Genomic DNA, 11636 nt, shown 5'->3' on the forward strand with positions numbered 1-11636 from the left:
ACCTTATTGAGTTTAAAATCTAGTTGCGGGGACGCTTGTGTGGCTCAGTGGTTGAGCAACTGCCTTCGGCTCAGGGTATGATCCTGGGGTCCTGGGATTGAGTCCCGCATCAGGTTCCCCACACGGAGCCTGATTCCCCCTCTGCCTATGTCTCTGCCTCTGTGTGTATGTGTCTCTCTCATGAATAAATAAATAAAATCCTGAAAAAAATCTAGTTAGGGAAAGAAAGTAAATATACATATATTAATCAATACGATAATAACATGAGATTGTTGGGGATATTGATAGTTAAATGTACACATTTAGTTTACATTGGAGAGATTTTATCCTCAAAAAAGTTGGCTCTGATCAAGATATGTTGTCAGGAGTACAACAAAAAGCTAAAAGAGTGCCATGATCACTAATGGTCAGGCACCAGGATGCAATGAGAGGGCATAGGTCATTGCATAACATTACATGACTTATGTTATGGAATGGCAAAACATTTAGTAAAATTATTACCTGCAGTTACCTGGAGGTACAATAAGAGCTCTAGAAGAAGATATTGGAAATCAGAATGTCAGTTATGTATGTTAGATACTATTGTCCGCATTTGACAAGGTAATACAGGAAAGAGTTGGCAAGAGTACAAATAAAAGGCAAGAGAATGAAGAGAGTCCAGAATTCAAGCCTTAAAAAAAAAAAGCCCAACTATATCTATCCCCTAAAAACAAAAGATGAGATTGCAACAGGCTTTAAGAGAGTAATGCCCAGTAACACCTTTCAACCAAATAAACTTCCTACAGGCAAAAATCAAAATGAAGCATCTAGTAACTCCTTTCAATTGGGTAATGTCAGTTCTTTTTGTGGAGTATTTAAGGGTATAGTTCTAGTAATCTACTGCTAAATCAAAGAGGGAGAGAGATTTCCAGGAATGAAAAAGCAAAGAAATGGCGATGTCCTGGAAATTCTACCACAAAAAGAACTACTTACATAAAGTTTACTAAGTTTTCGAGAGAGTTCTGAAAGTTAGTCACAAACCAACTCTCAGTCCTGTAAGCATCTAGGAGCAGGAAGTATGACCCCAAGGAAGGCTTATTCACCATACTATTTCAGCTGTGGCCAGATATTATTGGGGGAGATATACTTTCGAGAGATAGAGCCGGGGACCATATGAATACTTGGGAGGTGAGCCCCTCTCAAAAAACAAAATCAGGGTCTAATCAGAGAACATCCCACATGCGCTGGCTATGGGATCCCCACAAGCAGGTCTTCAAAGTTACTACAAAACGATTTTTTTAAGATTTTATTTTTATTTATTTATTCATAAGAGACACAGAGAGAGAGGCAGAAACATAGGCAGAGGGAGAAGCAGACTCCCTCCAGGGAGCTCAATGCAGGACTCGATTCCAGGACGCCAGGATCATGACCTGAGCCAAAGGCAGATGTTCATCCACTGAGCCACCCAGGCACCCCCAGACCAAAACTATTACGTACCTCCCATTCTTTCTCTTTCCAAATCGAAGTATTTTATCCCAGTCTCAACTGACTGATAGGAATATTAAATAATTTTACAGATTTTCTGCTTATTTTCATTTTTTATCAGTGCTCTGACTCCTTATCAAAATAGTTAAACAATATTATCATACACTAAATCTAAAAAATATTTGTAAGGAATCAAATACAAAAAAATAAACTGAGACCATCATTCACTATCTTATTCACTAAACACAGGCTATTAGTATATATTTACTTTAACCCCAGTCTTATCTCCAAATGATGTTAAAACACTTCTTTCTAATTTCCCTGAAGCACTTATTTATATGAGAATCAGATCTTACTGAATATAGGTTAAAAACACTGGGTCAGAATGGCCTTCAAGTATGATTTTTAATGCCAATCCTCAAATTTCTTGTAGCTCTTCTCCTCATCATAAAAATTCTTCCTCTGCTTAGGTTATTCAAACTAATCAGATACATGGTTTATTTGTCTTTTTAACCTCTAGATCATTCAGAAAGTCCATGCCCCATTCCCTTTTATAACCTTACTTCTCTGTTCCCTATTGAAGAAAACCATGTGGTAATATGACCACATCTGTTACAGACGTGAAGCTACAGACTCTACAAACTCCACATAATCCTCTCCCTTTTGAATGCAAAGGGTTATTTCTGGCTCCAGGATTTTTTGTGCCTGTTAATTGAGTTTTACCTATTTTGTTTGAAGTCAAATTCAGACTCATTATGTGCTTTCTAGAATCTCCAGAAAATCACACTTCATAGCAACCAACTCCCCTCTTTTAAGTTGAACAAATTTTTACTGTGAAAGACTTTCAAGAACAAAACAACTTTACTTTTGACTTAACCACGAGAAAGGGCTAATAATAATGATCATTTGTCAGATGAAAATACAGCACCAGGGTTTTCATACACTAATGTTTGTGGGCATACAAATTATGTGGGACTTAGGACAACAGGGATGGGAAAAAAAAAAAACACAGAAAAGTGGGATGCCTGAGTGGCTCAGTGGTTGAGCCTCTGCCTTTGACTCAGGGCATGATCCTGGAGTCCCGGGATCGAGTCCCACATTGGGGTCCCTGCATGGAGCCTGCTTCTCCCTCTGCCTGTGTCCCTGCCTCTCTCTGTGTGTCTCTCATGAATAAATAAATAAAATCTTAAAAAAGAAAAAAAAATACGGAAAAGCCCTCTTTTCCTTTTTCTCTGTGCGTGTCTCTCTCTCTGTTTTCCTTTTTTTTTTTTTAATTTTATTTATTTTATTCATGAGAGACACAGAGAGAAAGGCAGAGACATAGGCAGAGGGAGAAGCAGGCTCCCTGTGGGGAGCCTGATGTGGGACTAGATCCCAGGACCCCTCAGCTGAAGGCAGATACTCAACCATTAGAAACTGAAATAGAAATAATCATTAAAAGTTGTTTTCTGGGATCCCTGGGTGGCGCAGCGGTTTAGCGCCTGCCTTTGGCCCAGGGCGCGATCCTAGAGACCCGGGATCGAATCCCACGTCGGGCTCCCGGTGCATGGAGCCTGCTTCTCCCTCTGCCTATGTCTCTGCCTCTCTCTCTCTCTGTGACTATCATAAATAAATAAAAATTAAAGAAAAAGAAATTGTTTTCCAAGAGAATTTAATAACTTTAAAAATACCCCTGTTCTAACATTTGTTGAAAATATCAAGACACAATTCATATAATGCATGACCTTACCCTGTATGTATAGATACATACATACTATATATGTATACGTGTATATACAGAAGTGTAAAGGTACATAGAAAAGTGCCTAAAAATATATGCAAAAAAATGTAAAATCTCTGTCCCCCACCTCAAACCCATTAAGTCAGACTTTGTATTTTTCACAAGAATCACATCACATGAAAGTCTGGGACGCACTGCTTTATGACGGAACATTTAAGAAATGCAAGACTTCCCGTAAAATCATAGTGGGGTCACTAGATGCATTACGTTCACTGAAACAAAAATAGTCAAGTGCCCTGGAAAAGTGAATGGGATAGGAAAACCTGAGCCTTAAATCTCAAAGCTGTACACCCTCATGGCTAAGAACCATAACGTTCCTTGGTGAGGGTAGGATGAAGGCAATACAGGACAGTGAGATTGTACCATGTCATAATTCCGTAACAGCTGCTTTGGGGTGGCCTAACCAAGCTACCCACAGGCTAGCTGTAAGCAACTCAGGTTTCGTGCAGACTTTCACTTACTCAGCAGCCAAGCTGATTTCCTGCATCGAGGTGGATGGAATTAGTCAACATAAGACCCGGGTGCCGATGCCTGGGGAAAGCCCGAGTGAGTGTCTATCAAATGCTGTCGAATTTTCCTGGCTTCCTCTCACTAAAATTTCTCCTCAGCTTCTTTCCACCAGGGTCATACAGGAACCAGGATCAGTGACTTTTGCTCCTGGATTTCCCCGTTGTTGTCACACTGACAACCAGCAGTATTCTGGAGTAGAGAATTGGGATGGCATGTCTAGCATCAGAAAGATGACCTTGCCCTCCTTTCTTGCATCTAGTTTAAATTTCCAATTCCTTAGACACTGGTCCAAGTCTAATGCGTGGAACCAGCCCAGTTCATTAAATAAAGTCACCTTTCCAAACTTGCCACGTGAGGGGAAACTCAATTTTCAGCTTCTGCTCCACAGAATGTTGTTTCTGAGCCCTTGCTTTCTCTGGGCCAGTTCCTTTTCCCTGGACTGACCTTTCAGTTCTTTCTGCTTAGCATTTAGGTTCTCTGCAAATTCTTAGCCTCTTCCTCAAAATCCATCTCTGACTGGTAACCCACTGGTATCTTTTCTTTTTGTGATCTCTCAACTTACTCTCATGGCATTTCACTTTGCATTTACTTAGAGACAACTTTCCTACTGTCCCTTTGAACAGCTATTTGTAGGTGCTTTGGCTTTTTAAGTTTTCAAGTGTTTATTGGGTCTTATTTATTTTCTGTATCTTAAACTCTTTCAAGGAGACAACTGTGACTTCTGCTTTATGTTCCACTCCCACATCCCTAGCAAAATATCCTATTCATAACTAGTACTCTGAGTGCTTATTCACTGGATTTAATTTGATGTTGACACTAGTTTATTATTTCTTTCCAGTTTCTTGCTAATGAAGGGGATCAGAGTATGCCACTATAAAATGCAGGAAAAATTCTCTGGCCTCCCCCTGTCTAAAAGCAGGGCATAAATTTTTCCCTTTGTAAAGCTGTCTCCCTCTCTCATATTAGGGAGAGAGGATAACTCTTAATCATGGGAGGCAACTTTTATCAATAGTGAAGGTAGCAACTTGAGTCTGCATAACAAATCCTACTAATTATCCTCATCTTTTATTAGTTTCCCCCATATACCTATCTTCCCAAAATTTACTTCCCCTAGAAATCCAACCCTTGGTCTAGTTACTTCTCCATAGTTCGTCACTCTTCATTAAAATAGAATGAGTCCCCAGGTCTGACCACTTCTTTGGTCTTTCGTATCTCTTCTATAAGGCCTCCATATGCATAAATAACAAACCCCTTCTACTATTAATCTGTCTTTTGGGGATGCCTGGGTGGCTCAGCGGTTGAGCGTCTGCCTTTGGCTCAGGGCATGATCCTGGGGTCCCAGGATTGAGTCCTACAGCAGCTTCCTGCATGCAGCCTACTTCTCCCTCTGCCTGTGTCTCTGCCTCTCTGTGTGTGTGTCTCTCATGAATAAATAAAATCTTTTAAAAAAAATCTGTTTTTGTCAGTTTAAATTACAGGACCCGGGACAAGAACCTAAGAGGGTGCAGAAGAAAGTTTTTCTTCCCCTACATTACTTTCAATTCCTAATAGATCAGATGGGCTGCCCAATAAATTATTAAAGAGGGTTATTTTGAACAAGAGAAAACAACAGGCACATAATATTGTTTTCAAGTATTTGGAAGTTTTATAGAATGGAGAGAGATTAGACTGTCACCAGAAGGTCATACCAAGATGTTGGTGAATATCAGGTAGAGACATTCCAGAGGGCAATTGTATATCAGGGGGCTCTTTACCCTGGATCTCCCTCAAGGTCTCTTCAATTTTGGGATCCTATGAAAACTAGGTAGAAAGGTAGAAAAGAAAAAAAAAGAAAGGAAGGAAGGAAGGAAGGAAGGAAGGAAGGAAGGAAGGAAGGAAGGAAGGAAGGAAGGAAGGAAGAAGGAAGGGAGAGAGAGAAGATAGAGATATTTTAATTAAACATACCGACAATCTCAGCCTTTGGAGTAGGGGTGTTTATGAATGTGTATGTGGGTGGATACAGTAATGTATCTTCTACCCTTTTCCTCAGTTTTTTCCTCTTTCTATGGAAAACAATCACATGACTCCAAAATGCTAAAACTCCTAAGTATGTTTCCCACAAAGATCCAAGTTAAGAAGAGAATAACTTGGGGGTGGGGGAAAGACCAGAGAAAGAGCACTGTAACTACACTTCTGGAAAATGTCTTACTTTCACTCAGTGACTGGCTGACTCAGAATTATCTCAGGGCTCCCCTCATTTTGGAAGAAACACTGTAGAATGGCAGGATGAAATGGGTTTCCTGCAAGGGACAGTTCAGAGAAAGAGGCAGAGACAAAGGCAGAGGGAGAAGCAGGCTCTCTGCAGGTAACCAGATGTGGGATTCCATCCCAGGACCCCGGGGATCATGCCCTGAGCCAAAGGCAGACACTCAACCACTAAGCCACCCAGGTGCCCCCATTACCCAGGTTTTATGCTAGCAAATAACCCAGAGAACAAAACTGCTGACTTTCTTATTGCATGACACCTGTCACATCTGCAAATGTGTGTGTCCAGAGCACCCCTTCACCTAACAGCCATTACAGTAGCCATTAAGGCAGGGAAGCATCTCTACCTCTGCTGTTGGCCTGCATCACAGATTTCCAGAGTTGTGCAGGTCTTTAGAGGTAATCGAGTCCAACCCTCTCAGCTGTTGATGGAGGTTGGATGGCTTCCCTCCAGACCCCCTCTGCTGGAGGAGCCCAGCCTGGACTAAGGCCTCCTGATTCCCTCCACTATCTATCTTCAAATAAAGGGGCCCCTCTCTCCAACTCTTCTAGAGCCATTTTTCTCTTTAACAAAGTGCTGTCAAGGAAGGAAAATGATTATAATATTAATAGCCTTACATTGTAGGTAAAGCCATGCAGCTCACAAAGCCTTTTCATATATTTGATTTTATTTGATTCTCACAGCTGCATGAGGAAAAGATGATAAATCTCTCCATTTCACAAGTTTAAGACATTGAGACCTAAAAGTGCATGACAACTGTCCAAAGCCATGCAGCTATCAAATAACAGAGTTTGAAATACAAACCAGGGCTTCTGACCCCAAGCCCAGAGAAGCAGTGCAGAGGCAGGCTGGAGAAAAATTTAAAACAAAGATGCCCAAGGCACAGTGGAGAAGAGAGCAGTTGTCAGAGGATAAGACTTGAAGAGTGAGCAGCATCTTCTAAGTGATATCTGGACTGGAAGCAGGACACCTGAATGACTCTGCTTGTTCTCTGAAGAGGAGAAGAAATAAAATCAGTCTTTGATTTTTTTTTTATTCTGCCCTTTTTATTTTTAGCCTTTGTACATTGTCTTACACACATTTATCTGGATGTAAACAAGATAAATGGAAACAAGGGCAGGCCAGATGGTTTTGGTGACAGCTCTTAAGATGCCTTGCTCTACCAACTTTTCATCTCTAGTTCTCAAAGATTAGATGGTAGTGGGAAGTTGCCTTCTTTGCACTTACTGCTTGTAATGATAGGGAGAATTTTTTTAACTATTCTATTAAGTCTGAATTGCAAATACTACTAAAGATATTATATGGTAAGTACATAGTATGAGAGCTTAAAAAGGTAATTTCAAATCCTAACCAGAGTAAATTTGGCAATTTAAGAAGGGTGTGAAAAATAAATAAATAAATAAATAAATAAATAAATAGGGTGTGGGTGGGGATGAGCAGATATCCAATGTCAGCAAGGATGTTGGATATGTGTGGGGGTATAAATTGATAACTTAATGAAACATATCAAAAAACTTTAAATATGTTCATATTATCCAGCAATTACACTTCTAGGAAATCATCCAAAGGAAGTAAATAAGTAGGTACATAAAAATTTGGCAACAGGGCTGTTCACTACAGTATGATTTATAATCATGAAAAATTAATTAACAAGTGCCCAACTGTATAGGCATATACATAGACTTATCTGGTCGGGGAGGAACCCAAAATATATTTTCTCTGGGTAACTAGATTACAGGTGCTCCTATTTACTTCTTACAGTTGTTTTCTAGGATTTCTCTAATGACAAGATTGTTTTCATAATGAGAAAAAAAATGATACTTTAGTTGTTTTAGTTAAAAAAAATTTTAAACAGGTTCCAGAACAGTAATGTCCTGGCAACTGGAGGGCTCACCACAGAGCAAACTTTGTGAGATGGTAGGAAATAGCAAATACCAATCATTACCAAATAGACTTCCAAGGGCAAATTGCTGAGAGTATCACCAATAATGGAAAGTCTTCAGTTTCAACTCTGCACACTGGCACCTGGGCTATCACACCAGCTCCACTAACAGATGTCACTGTGGCTACCTCCAGCTCCCTAGAGCCGTTTCAGCCCTTTGAAGGCAGCAAAACAATAGCATGGTTAGAATACCGTAGTTAAGGGGATCCCTGGGTGGCTCAGCAATTTAGTGCTGCCTTTGGTCCAGAGTGTGATCCTGGAGACCTGGGATCGAGTCCCATGTTGGGTTCCCTGTGTGGAGCCTGCTTCTGCCTGTGTCTCTGCTTCTCTGTGTGTCTCTCATGAGTAAATAAATAAAATTTTTACAAAAAAAAAAAAAAAAAGAATAAGAATCAAGACAGCCTTGAATTTGAATCTGGAATCTACTGGCTACTAACTAAGGGGGCCTGGATTAATTCTCTGACCTAAGGCCACTCCCTCTTTGGAAAAATTGGGAGAGTAAAACTCATTTTAGAGGATGGTAAGGAAAATTCAATGAGATGATTTACATGGTACTTAGTACATATAATAAACTCTTAACAAATGAGTAGGGCCACCTATTAGTAGGGCCACCCCTCCTCAACTGCCACAATCACTAAGTGCATGGAATTGCTGTCTGGGAGTTAGTTTGCTTGGGAGGTTGGAACCTGTACACAGCATCCCTATGTTAAATCTAATTTGTTAAGTTTTTTATTATCCACTAGAGTTAAATGTGACATGTATTTTCACTTCTTCTGCAGGATTTTCAGAACTCTGACTTTAAAATCAAAGTTTCAAAACATTCTTACTCCCTAAATCCCTACCACTATTCATTAATCTCAATCTCAAATGCCTAATCTGTAACTTGCTGGTACTGCTGCGTATATGGAAGAGTGTCACTTTCAAAACTGGTTTTAAAGTTCATCAAGAATAGAAGCACCTGGATGGCTCAGTGGTTGAATGTCTGCTTTTGGCTCAGGTCATGATCCCAGGGTCCTGGGATTGAATCCTGCATTGGGCTCTCTGCAGGGAGCCTGCTTCTCCCTCTGCCTATGTCTCTGCCTCTCTCTGTGTCTCTCATGAATAAGTAAAATCTTTTTTAAAAATAACATTTATCAAGAATAAGTTATAATAGTTATAGTAAGATGATAAAATAATTTTTGTTCTCTATTTTCCTAAACAGTCCATTATCTTTTATTAGTCACAGTAACATATTTAAAAAATAAATCTATACACATAGTTCAACTCCAACTTTAGGCTATATTTTTGCAGGTTTTATCCAGCTTTATTACAGCTCTCATTCAGGGCTCCATCCACTTAAATAGAATAGCAGCACATATATGTAAGATGGCATGAGCCGACCTTTCTATGTGAAGGTTAAATGTTGGTACTTAAAGGTAGAAAGGCTTAAGTTTACTATCAAAAGTACCTGCTGGGAGAACTATTACCAGTATGGTAGATCTCAGCAGAGGCTAATATCCTCCTACAGGCTGTGAGAACATATTCAGGGTTTAATAGTAAAAATATTTAGGAAAAGAATTTAGAATCTTAATTCCCTCCCTTGAGGAAAAGACTGAAGAGAATGAGCCAGGATTATATGCTGGTTAATAATGGACCAGGCAGGAACCAGCATTCATCACTGAGGCACCAGATCTGAAAAAGAAAGTGAATTACGTTTATATTTCATTAAATTAAAATGAAATTAAGCAAAAACTGATTTTATTCTAAAACTTTTCTAGGAATTAAATAAAACCCCTTGAGATAAATGGAAACATCCAGCGTTCTACCCACAAAACAGAGAAACCCAAAAATCACTACCCTCAAAAAGGATATTTAACAAGAGGATAGAAGACTCATTCTGACCTGCCTCCAAGTGGTGCCAGGGCCAAGAGCATTGTCTTGTGGGTAGAACTGACACTGGGTGTTAAGAGTCATGCATTACCAGAAGAGACCTCTGATCACCTATTTCAACCACCTCCCTTCCCAGATAAAGAAACCAAGCATTTCCCTCTAAGGAAGTGGCTTGCCCAGCCTGGCCCACTAACTCAGCCACATGCTGTCAGAAGAGGGACTTGAAGGTAGTTCCCTTGCTTCCCAGAGGGGGCTCATTTCCTGTGTCTAGGCTCTCAGAAGAGATCTCCTGTGCAACTGTGCACAGCACTTCAACTCGCCACTTTCCCGACTCTGAAGTTCAAGTGGTGATACCTGGCTCCTGGGGAGCGATGATGGGAGGGGAGGTAGACATCTCCCACAGAGCTCTTGCCAGGACGGATTAGGGAGGTGGCCAGCAAACAGGGGACTCAGACCTGCCTTACTCCACCAACCAAACCCACAGAATAAATCTGGCCTCAAAAAGTCTGGAATCAGGGCACCTGGGTGGCTAAGTGGTTGAGTGTCTGGCTTTGGCTCAGGTCATGATCCCGGAGTCCTGGGATCGAATCCTACATTGGGCTCCCTACAGGGAAGCCTGCTTCTCCCTCTGCCTAGGTCTCTCATGAATAAATAAAATCTTAAAAAAAAAAAAATGTTCTGGCATCATTAGGACCACTGAGTATAGTATGAAAACTCAGGAAAAATGAGAAGTGCATAACCTATTGTTGGTGTCTGTGAGCCCTTCTCCTCCTTACCTTTCTACTCTGTGTTTTCCTAATGACTATACTTCACAGGGCTGTTGGGGAGGGCTGCCCACACCAGGCAGATGGATCCTCATCCTTGGGAGAAGGCTCATGAGCTAGAGGTAAGGGTCATCCCTGTGAGAAGTACCTGAGTCAGAGCCACATATGGAAGGGCAGGGAAAGGAACAAAATTCAGGAACTCAACAAGAGGGTGATTGCTTTAAGTAGCTTTGACCAAAGGATCATATTTTCTGCAAACACACTAAAAGGAAACATTTTTAGTGAAACTTGGAATTTACAGTAATAACAGGAAGTATCATGGAGTATTTCCATGCTGGCAGGCACTTACCACTTGCTGTTATGTCTTACAAGCACCCTTCAAGGCATGAAGTACCTCCATTTTACAGATAAAATAACAAGTAGCTCAATACTTACCCTAGGTTATTTGGTATGTGGCAGAGGAGAGACCCCATTCCAGCAACTCTTACTAAATGGTCTTTTTTGACAACTATCTTTTCATATTGACACTTCATTTATCCAGGAGAGCTAAGGGATAAACTAGCATAAAATTTTCCAAGATAGGACATATCTCTCTAAGGCCCACAAATTATTTTAACTATTTCAATAGCAAAATTAAATGTAAACGGACATCTCTTTTTGAGGGAAGCATGTAGATAATGAAGTGTGTATTTTTTTGTCCTGGTGAATCTGGGCCATCATACATCTCAGTGCTGTGTGGCACAGCAACACTCTCAGGGGGAATGACCTGCAGACAAGTCAATGTCTGCACAAGCAGCCTGTCAGTTCCTGCAGCAGAACGAGGACATAAGGACACTGAATAGGAACATATCCTTTAAATGCTTACCAACCTTTTTAATGTTTCTGTAAGTTGGGAAACTACACACACACGTTTTTAAAAACCCAGTGTAAAGAGTTACTGAGTTCCTAACAGTTAATTTAACACAATTAGCATCTACTGTGGCTGCAGAATACATGGTCTTCTCCTTCAATTCTTTTGGTTAGCTTGTAGAGCACTGAAACGTTAGCAAGGGAAACTTGCCT

This window comes from Canis lupus, chromosome 12, assembly GCF_011100685.1.
Source record: "Canis lupus familiaris isolate Mischka breed German Shepherd chromosome 12, alternate assembly UU_Cfam_GSD_1.0, whole genome shotgun sequence".
Taxonomy (NCBI): domain Eukaryota; kingdom Metazoa; phylum Chordata; class Mammalia; order Carnivora; family Canidae; genus Canis; species Canis lupus.